Below are 10,000 nucleotides of genomic sequence, written 5' to 3'. Positions count from 1 at the left end.
CCTTTGTTCATATTTCCAGATGTGAAACATGCCATAGAGCTCTCAGGAGAACCCCCGTGAATTGGGAAAAATGCACAGTCATTTCCTTGTGAGGGTGGTGGAGAAACATTCCAGTAAAGTACAAGTAGCTCAAAACCATTCAAACCAAACTATACAGCATCAACAACAGTGATGGTATAAGAGTAAAAAAGAAGCTGCAGGCCTCCTATACAGTACAGGGGCTTTTATTTTCAGGACTAAAACAACGTAACTCAAATCAACTATTGACGATTGGACCCTTTCATGAATGTTGTGTTTGTCCCATTCTCAAGTTCCTATTCAGTCATCAGGAAGGTTACTGAGGTGCTCTCCACATTAGTGTGTGTGTGTGTGTGTGTGTGTGTGTGTGTGTGTGTGTGTGTGTGTGTGTGTGTGTGTGCTCTTTTTTATCAGGATTCAGGATCCTAGGTTTCAAGGTGGAGGCTGTTTCATACACGCAACAAAACCAAAAGACCAAAAGATCCATCATCAGACGATGTAACAAGCTATGAGACGAACCCTGCGGTCAACCTCAACTTGAAGAAGAGACAAACTGTGTGCACCCCCCTCCCTCTGTCTCTCCCTCTGTAATTCGACTCAACAAGGTAAACTCGACTTAAACTGGAGCTTTTGTGAGTACGAAGACTTTCGTCCTGCTAACAAGCAGATCAATGCAGATGAGACCAAACAAGCAGGTAGGAAACAAACCAACAACTGGACAGGGATGGAAACATAATTCATATCTACCCTAATGTGTAAAAATCCCATTTACTCGTCAGATGATGGCCCTTTTTTCTCATTTTGTTTTCCGTTGCAGAGTCATAAACATTTTTCAGTGTTTAGTCAGCAGTCAGCAGGAAAATCCTCTATCTGTCACGTCCTCTGTTCTTTTCCAAGTGCAGCGTATCTCAGTCACAGTGAGAGGGAGAGGACTTTCCACTCAGAGTTCCCCGTATTACATTATTATTCTGTCCAAGCTGTCAGTCCTGTGAGAGGCCCCCTCTCCCCTATAAACCTGGAGGAGACTGGACATACTGTTCCTGCAACAAACCAATAAACTTATATAAATTTATGTGCTGCATTTGAAACTTTCCTCATCGTCCATTATGATTTATTTCATTACAAGCTCAGTGTCAGGTTGTGCAACTGTGCCTCATGAACAGGCTGACTTTATTTTTTATCTGATTCCCTGTGCCGTAGGAGTCGGAGAGAATAAATTCACTTAAAGGGAGTAAGGAGGCCTGTGTGTGCTGCTGAAGGTTGATCCGTGTCAGATTTGTTTGAAAAGCTCAATTTTCTCCAGTGAATCTGTCACACAAAGCGACGGCCGCCTTCGAAAAGGTGAGGAAACACCGGCTCAGTGAGGAAACACTGACGACACAAAGAGAAACAGATTTGTGTTCATTCACTGGGGCCATGGCCTCAGATTGTGGACAGGAAACCACTTTCAGGGAATCCAAAACATCAGGAAATCCAAAACGTGGTCCTATGATACTGGAGCTACAGAAAGCGAATGAGTCTCCCACAGCATCTCCCACAGGAAGCCGCAGGAAGCACAGTCCAGGGCTTTCATCCAAAATCCTGAAAGAGAAAATAAAAGACATTGTTCTCATTGGTTCTGACTCATTCGCTGATGTTTGAGAAACATGAAGCAGTGTACTTATTAAATACATACTAAAAACACTTGGACTGTCTTATTATGTACAGTTTTATATTATATGCACTTATATTATATACACTTGTATGTGTATATATGCTCTCTGTCATTTCAAATAAATCCCATAGGGGTTATTTAGGGTTTGAGTGTGTTGTAAATTCCATTTTTGTTTTGTTCCCTTTACTTTAACTTGGCCGACCTTATTCACCCTCATTTAGTAAATTCCCAGAATCCATTTCAACCATCAACCTACTTTCTGTTTCTGACATTTAAAGCTTTCAGACTTGAGTTTATGGGCTGACAGATTGCAGCAGGTAACATTACGACCGTTTACATTCTGTGTTTAAACCCTGTAATTACTGCCAACATGATTTAGCTTCAAGTAATACTTCATAATAATAATGATTGTGCTGCTGTTGTGAGTTTCATGTTCGCCACAAGAGGGTGATATTTAGTCACAAATAATCCTTGAATCCAATAAACCTCAGTTTTATTCTGCTGAAATTGTTATTATTCTTTCTGATCCGAGTTATAATGTAAATCAATAATAAATCAATAATACAATATTTACAGCAGAATAAAGGTTTGGTGTTAAGTGTGTATAATTTTCAGTATGTGTAAAATGTACAATCTGTGAATTAGAGCTAAACTTAAACAGAACAAAATAATCTACTGCATTTATCCAGGCCTTTACTGTTACTCTTATATCCTCTCTGACAGGAGTTCACTGTGACATAACTACAGGATTGAATGAACCTCTACAGTCTCTGGAGATACAGTCATTGTGCTTTAAAAAAAAACGTAAACTCTCCTGTGGTACCTTTAAAATGTATTCTTTATTATATCCTCATAGGATTTAGTGACTAATAACTTTCTGTGATATTTAAAATCCTTTAATGAGATCATTATGGACCTTATTCACAAAGACACTGAACAGCATGAAAGCAAGTGTGTGTCAGCCAATGCAATATATGGTTTAATGTGGTTGAATGAACATAAATGAATAAGAAATATAAGGGGAAACTATCCTAAGCATAGATATGGATAAATAATAATTTTATACAGCATGGACAAAACCACAATTGAGGACACAGAGGTCACGTCTTTAATATTTTCTCTGTTGAACTTCTCTGGATTTTAAAACAAAAGTGAAAAGAAACTGACATTCTCAGATGCAAATTACACGTTGTACACCACATATTTAAATTGCAATGTTGCTGGCAATGAACATGACAATATTTCAATTTTTAAAAAGGGATTTTACTATTTCACCACCAGAGTTACTTTCCCCTGAGTATGGATTGAGGTTTGAAAAAATCCCTGTGCACAGAGATAAAAATGACATGAGCAATAACTGAACCATTAATTAACTAAATAAATAAAATCAAAATTCTAAAATCTACAAATGTCGTTATTTGGTGGTTCTTGTGGTAGAAGTAGGAGAATATATACTTTTGTTGGAAAAAAAATTTGGTATAACCCACTTCTACTGTTTCAATAGAAATAATTCTAATAAAAATAATAATAATAATGTATATTAAAATAACTTCTCTTAATCAAATATACTATCAAATACTATTGTTGTATATTTCATAAAATACTGAAGGTTAATATGAAACTAAACATTTTCAATATAATAATTGCGTTGATTAATACAATAAATATCCAGTGACAGCCTCTTAAATTAAAATAGCAAAGTGTATATTTTGTGAAACATTTTTCTTTTAATCAGCCTCCATGTTGTAAATGTGTAGGTTGTGTAAATAGATTGGCCCCGGGATGCTGTGACTCATCCAGGGCCCAAAAGGCAAAGAGAGGGGACATGAGAGGTGAGGGGACCTTCTTTGTTGGACGCCCAGTCACCTCTGTGGCCCCTGGAAAACCATTAAACGAGGAGGACTTCTCCCAGGAGCCCACATTCCTCACATTCCTCCGGTCTGATGTCAGAGGGGACGGCATCTGGAGCCGCTGCTGCCTTCAGGGCCCCCGCAGAGGCTGGGACCCCTGAGCTCTGCTGGCCTGTGGAGAACTTCTCACATATTTGAGTGATTCAAGTTGTATTTGTCATATGCAGTTAACACAGGGTCATCAGGACAATGGGAGGTGAAATGTACTATATATAGTAAATGTGTATAAGTTTTATGAGTTTAGTTTTACTTGCTTTCTTCTGTGCGATAGCATGTTGTTGCCACGTGAAAAACTTTTCAACTTTTCACATTACAACGTGATAACTCTCGATGTTAGTGTTGTGTTTTAACAAAATTATTTATATAAGATGATATGTTTTATGTTATAACGTGATAAGTTTTCTATTTTAACAAGTTAGTTATTTTAAAAATTATCATGTGTTAACTTGATAAGTTTTACTTAGTGTGGCAGCAATAGGCTCCCATACTTTTTACCCTCAAGAAGAAATGAAAAATGTCAATTTGATTTAAAAGTCAAAACCATTCCTCCAAAAAGCTTATAAAGATTTCCACTCATTCTTATCAAATAAAAGTTGAATCAAGGGCAAATGGACTTGGTTTTAGAAATTCCAACTTCATCCGTTCTGGAATTCACCCTGAAGTTGTACAACATATCCCCCATTTGTCCTATAGCCGTAGTGTGAATCCCTGGTTGCCAACTTTTATGTTTGTGACGTCTGCTCAGTAAATACCAACAAACCACTGGTTGTGTATGTTCTGCAGCTGCAGTGGTGAAAGATCCATAACTTATTCTTATAAGGTAAACCCACAATGTTATGATCCTCATGTACAAGTGAAAGTCCTGCATTCAAAACATTTATTAAATCTAAAGTAGGTGATTATTATCATCTACAGAGTGGCTGATTTTAGAACATACTCATTCATATCAATGGACTAGCATCATTACTAGTAATGTGTACACAGCATTGTATTTAGATGAGGCTTAAATTCAAACTAAGTAAATTCACAACATGTTTTACGTCACTGGTCATTTGTTTTATACGTGACTTTACGTAAAGATGCCCAAAAGTGAAGCCAAAACACACATACACACTCGACCAATTGAGAGTCTCAATCAAATAACTAATTAAAACCAAACTGACTGGAAATAACAGCAAAACATGTGTGTGATAAGAACAGCCTACAATAACAGAAACTATCTATGGGAAAAATCTATTTAAAGTGCAGCCCTATTTAAACTTTTTAGTCTGGTCAATTTCTCATCCATTAACACAGAGGAGGCGAGATTTACAACTCGTACCACAACCCAGTGAACGTGAGCCTCGCGTTTCCCTTATTTTCCCGCCGACATTGAACGCGTCGTGAGCTCCTCTCTCTCCCCCCCTGGCCCTGAACGCCTCCATTGGAGCGGAGGGACCACTACTATAAACACACCGAGAGTTCGAGCCCGGCAGAGAACACTGTGCTTCTTATTCACGGTCAACGGGCACAGCTTCACTTCCACTCTTTTATTTTCTATTTGCTCTGCGGCTGGAAAACAAGACAGAAACTTTTTTCTTTATTTTTTTACTGAAGCAGCTTCTCGACCAGAAAAAAACCCCCAAAAACCTCAGGAGTGACTTTGAACCCGCTTCTGCGACTTCTTCCTCTTTTTGCTCCGGAGAGTTTTTGCGCTTATGATTCAGGAGATTCTCCGGGTTTCGGGACTTTTCACGTTATTCCCACGGAGCGGATGAGGAATATCTCCATGAAGCTGTGATTTCCAGCAGCGTCGAGTGAAAAAGAAGTTCCTCCTCCAGCGGAGAGCAGCGGACGACATGTAGGGTGAGTTGTCTGCCTGGAGAAGAAAAGTTCAGCAGGAGAGTCGAGAGTTTCCCTCTGCTCCTGAATGTTTCACACACGCACACGCACGCACGCACACAGACAGACACACACACGCACATACCTGTGGTGGAAGACAACAACTTTTAACGGTGTGAATGAGCTGGGTTTTAAATGTAGGCCAAATGGCTGTGGCCACGTATGGGAGGCAAGGGATCCCAAATACTTTCATTTCCCCCCCTCCCTCCCTCCGTCTTCTCCTCCTCTTCATCCTCCTGCTCTTCATCCAGCATTTGAACATGAATAAAAACACATCAGATGAGGGCTATATACTAACAACACTGTTGATTTGATCCTGTCACACGTCTAATCAGAGCAAGTGACATCTCCAGAGTTCATAGGGGGAATATTAATATATGATACGTATCACGATACAATACATTGTTCTACGATATAATGCAATGTATTCACTAGGTTGAGGGCCCTAATGGAACCCTATGTAGGGCCCCTTAAAGAGGCACTTTTGGGCAGATGCCAGGTTATAGTCTGCAACACCTGGACTATCGAGATTAGAGCTGGGCGATAACACGATGTCAATAATATAACGGTTCAGTATGTATCAGTATGCTAGTGCATTGTGTCAGCAGGGTGAGGAAGCATAACACATAATTAATCTACCTCAGATTTGTAAAGTGCAGAAAGTACAACCGTCAATCAGGAGCAGAATCTGTCTTTATACTTAAAAGAAATTATTATGTGAAATGTATCGCGATATTGTGATGATGTGACATTTATCGTGATATCATTGGATTATATGACATTTATCATATCATAGGATAATGTGATATTCACCGTGATAACTATCGATATCGTCTGATCAGATTTTTGGCCGTATCGCCCGTCCCTAGCTGAGATGCTACTCTCTTATCACATCTAGACCTGACATTTTTTACACAGGGAAACGGCTTGTTATGGTCGTTGTTGCACTGACTTCACGTCATCCAGGTCAGAAGAAGAAGAAGACGTCTGGGATCAGCCCTGCACGTGCATTCACCCTCACAGTGATTACAGTTCTACAGGATGGTTTTTTTTTTTACACACTTGGATGACTCGGCATGTTTGTGGATGAGCGTCCCTCCTCTTGGACCTGGCGGTGATGACATGATGGCTTTGCTATGGAGCTGTTTGTCCTCCTCACACCCTGCGTGCACACTGTGCATACATGTTTGTGTGAGAGTATGTGCAAGATGTGTTTGGACATGCACCTTTGACTACCAGGGCTACAGTAAAAGAAAAAAGTGGGGAGAGCAAATATAGCATAGCTGCAGGAGGCGTAGGCCACACACACACACACACACACACACACACACACACACACACACACACACACACACACACACACACACACACACACACACACACACACACACACACACACACACACACACACATCTGGCTGTCTTTATAAGCTCAAAGGCATGTTGTGTAAATTATATGGTGCCGGAGCAAGTGGGTCGGGAGGACACTGCAGTTATAAAACACTGCTGGAGAATTTAAAGAAAAGTCAGAGCTGTATCCTTCATCCTTGCTCCTCATCCCCTCATGGTCAGACATGTCTCAGAGCAGACACACACACACAAACACACACACTCTGTCGTCGCATTCCAAAACAATGGAGGAAAGTCGCTGAAACGCTAACGTAAGGTCCCACGGGCTTGTTTTGTTGGAGGTCAGCACGGTAAGAATATAATAGGTGTTTACTGCGTGATGGGAGGCTGCATGTAAAAAGGAAAAGTGGCTATTGTTGGTGTAGGCTCTGGTCATTTGCGTCTTAAAGGCCATTTGATTGCTATGTCGGGAGAACGTACCTGTAATTTTGGCCAAGTGTTCATGCTGTAGTGCAGGAAGAGAGAGAGAGAGAGAGAAATAAATGGGGGGTTATTGTTGTAGAAATGTGCTAACTCTTACTTGTTATATTCTGCTAATGGGAAGAGGTGTAAGGCTGTGACCTCTTTCTCTTTCCAAAAACCAGAAGGCATTTTCACACCGGAAGTTCAGACCAGGGTCCGAACCAAGTGGTCTTTTGTAGCTTTGTTTACATTTGATCTGGTTAGTTTTGGTTCCACATTGCAATTTAGTGAGCTCTTGTTTGACATGCGTACGTCCTGTTGTCATCACCTAGGCCTGCTGCGCTTACCTTTGTTGACATCGATTGGATTATAGATGGGCGTGAACCATTCGTTAATTTCGTTACCTCTGTAGTAACATTGGGGATCAACGTCCTCATTATCATACAAGCAAATCCTGCGAGCTATTTCCACTTCTTCCTCTATTGTTTAATGCTGTCTCAACTTCTTGCAATTGCTCTGACATTACGAACTATCCAAAAGAATGTTTTCACGCGGGAAACAAACCGAACCATTTTTCATTTGATCCCGACCGAGACCACCTTGTTATGGTTGGACAAAATCTTGGTCCGTTTGTCTGGATCGTGGTCAGAGGTGCCATTCACACCATTTTTATTTTGTTTCGGACTAAACTGAAAAGTCTGAATGTCCAGACCAAAGAAGGTCGGAGTGAAAGCTCCCTACAAGCATGAGTAATTATACAACCATACTTTATAATGTCCTATATTTGGTCCCTCGTTCTGATACCATTTTTCCCTTCCCAATACCGATACCGTTGCAAATCGGCCGATGCAGAGCACCGACCTGATACCAGTGCCTTTTGAAAAAAAACTACTCATATAATGTATTCTAACAGCTGTATGCTACTAACCCTGTATGGAAATGGTGATAGCTATCATTGTTGTGTGGTCTGGCTCAGGGCTAAACTCTTTGAAATTCAAATACACACAGAGAATAAATGACATAGAACTTCTTTTTTATCTAGTTTGACAGTCACACCTGAAAGAAACCAACAAATAAATAACTCTAGGGATACACAACAATTACTTCCTTCACATAGCTGTTAAGTTACACTTTAAGCTGTGAAATATGACCACATTGCTGACTTTCTAGCTAGCGCAGGCTAACGCTACACTACTGGAAAACGCTGATTCTTCGCCTTTTTTAAAACAGGACTTGCCCATGGCAGTACAGCGCAACTGCTGTTTTGAAGTGCGAAAGAAGAAGTGATTTCTGGAGATCTGATCTTAGGAGATTCGTTTCAGTGCTTATTCAACAGAAAGTCAATCAACAACAAAATGATCAGAGTCAGTGGTGACTCCTGGGAATTTGAGCAGTATTTTGTGTGTGTGTGTGTGGCGAGTGTATTCAGACCTGCAGAGATGCTTTTGTTAGAGGATCTCAGAGTTGTGTAAGTGCCGCGCTCTCTGGCAGCCCCGGCAGACAACAACAGAGCCGAGAACGTGTCGCGACCTGCCCCAACTCTCCCACACTCCACCTTAGGCTCCTTCCAGGTGCTCCGGAGGAGTTGTCAGCCACCTTCAGCCCCCGCCCCCTCCACCCTGGAGAGACACACCCCCCTCTTCCCTTCTCATCAGCTCACAACTGAAGGAGCATGGGACTTTTTCCATGATGTGGTCGACCTATGGGTCTAAATGTACATACTGTGGTGTGTGTGTGTGTGTGTGTGTGTGTGTGTGTGTGTGTGTGTGTGTGTGTGTGTGTGTGTGTGTGTGTGTGTGTGTGTGTGTGTGTGTGTGTGTGTGTGTGTGTGTGTGTGTGTGTGTGTGTGTGTGTGTGTGTGTGAGATCAAGCAGAGAGTATTTGTTTTTCCATTTGATGTCAGGTTCAGAATGTGTGAATTTTCCCTTCCTCACGGCCATTATGTGTGTTTGGATGCAGCCGGATGTAAACAGTAGCTAAAACCCAAAGTGTTGCTGCTTTCATTGGCCTGTAAACCCGCTGCCATTGAAGTCCCTGTTAATGTTTGTGCCCGAGGGTTCGGCTGTGAGAGAACACTCCGTGGCGTTTGGTGTGTGTGTGTGTGTGTGTGTGTGTGTGTGTGTGTGTGTGTGTGTGTGTGTGTGTGTGTGTGTGTGTGTGTGTGTGTGTGTGTGTGTGTGTGTGTGTGTGTGTGTGTGTGTGTGTGTGTGTGTGTGTGGGGTTGTAGTTGTGACCATGGTTTATGCGAGCGTAGTTCCCAGGAGATGAAGGAGGTGGGGTTGGGGGGGTGGGATGGAAAAAATGAACAGCACCACGGTTGAGGCTGGAAAAGCCGCAGTGGCCGACGGGCTGATGGTCCCACCATGTTTTGTGTTGTTGAGGTGGAGAGCTGCCACTATCAGTCTCAGTGTCGTATGTTTACTCACTCCCTCCCTCCCTCCCTCCTGCCCTCACCCCCACCTCCTCCCCTTTCTCCCGACCAACTGTACCAACATGATAACGGCCCCCCCTGCCCCCCTCGGCCCTTCCATATCCTCGCTTATCTATCCAAAGCTTTTATTTTCTCATTCAGATGCTGGGAATCACCCACGCTTTGTTCTGCATTTAGAAGAGACGCGACCCTGCACCTCCTCCCACTGTTCCTCTCAATCATATCTACAACTCTCCGAGCCTCCAGAACATCAATCGGCAGATCTCAGAGCCGCGGGATGAGTCGGCAGCGCTGC

The 10,000-nt window shown here is 42.0% G+C and overlaps 1 protein-coding gene across 2 annotated transcripts in view; it reads left to right on the top strand.

The window, feature by feature from the left end:
• Positions 1-4,988: 4,988 nt before the first annotated feature.
• LOC118099686 (tyrosine-protein phosphatase non-receptor type 14) overlaps positions 4,989-10,000 on the top strand; it is a 37,824-nt gene continuing 32,812 nt past the window's right edge. For both annotated transcript variants that reach the window (XM_035144391.2, XM_035144389.2), the window contains exon 1: positions 4,989-5,427. The gene's annotated coding sequence lies outside the window, so the exon portion shown is untranslated. The remainder of the gene's footprint in view (positions 5,428-10,000) is intronic.

This window comes from Hippoglossus stenolepis, chromosome 20, assembly GCF_022539355.2.
Source record: "Hippoglossus stenolepis isolate QCI-W04-F060 chromosome 20, HSTE1.2, whole genome shotgun sequence".
NCBI classification, from domain to species: domain Eukaryota; kingdom Metazoa; phylum Chordata; class Actinopteri; order Pleuronectiformes; family Pleuronectidae; genus Hippoglossus; species Hippoglossus stenolepis.
This window is presented reverse-complemented; position numbering and strand designations above follow the sequence as displayed.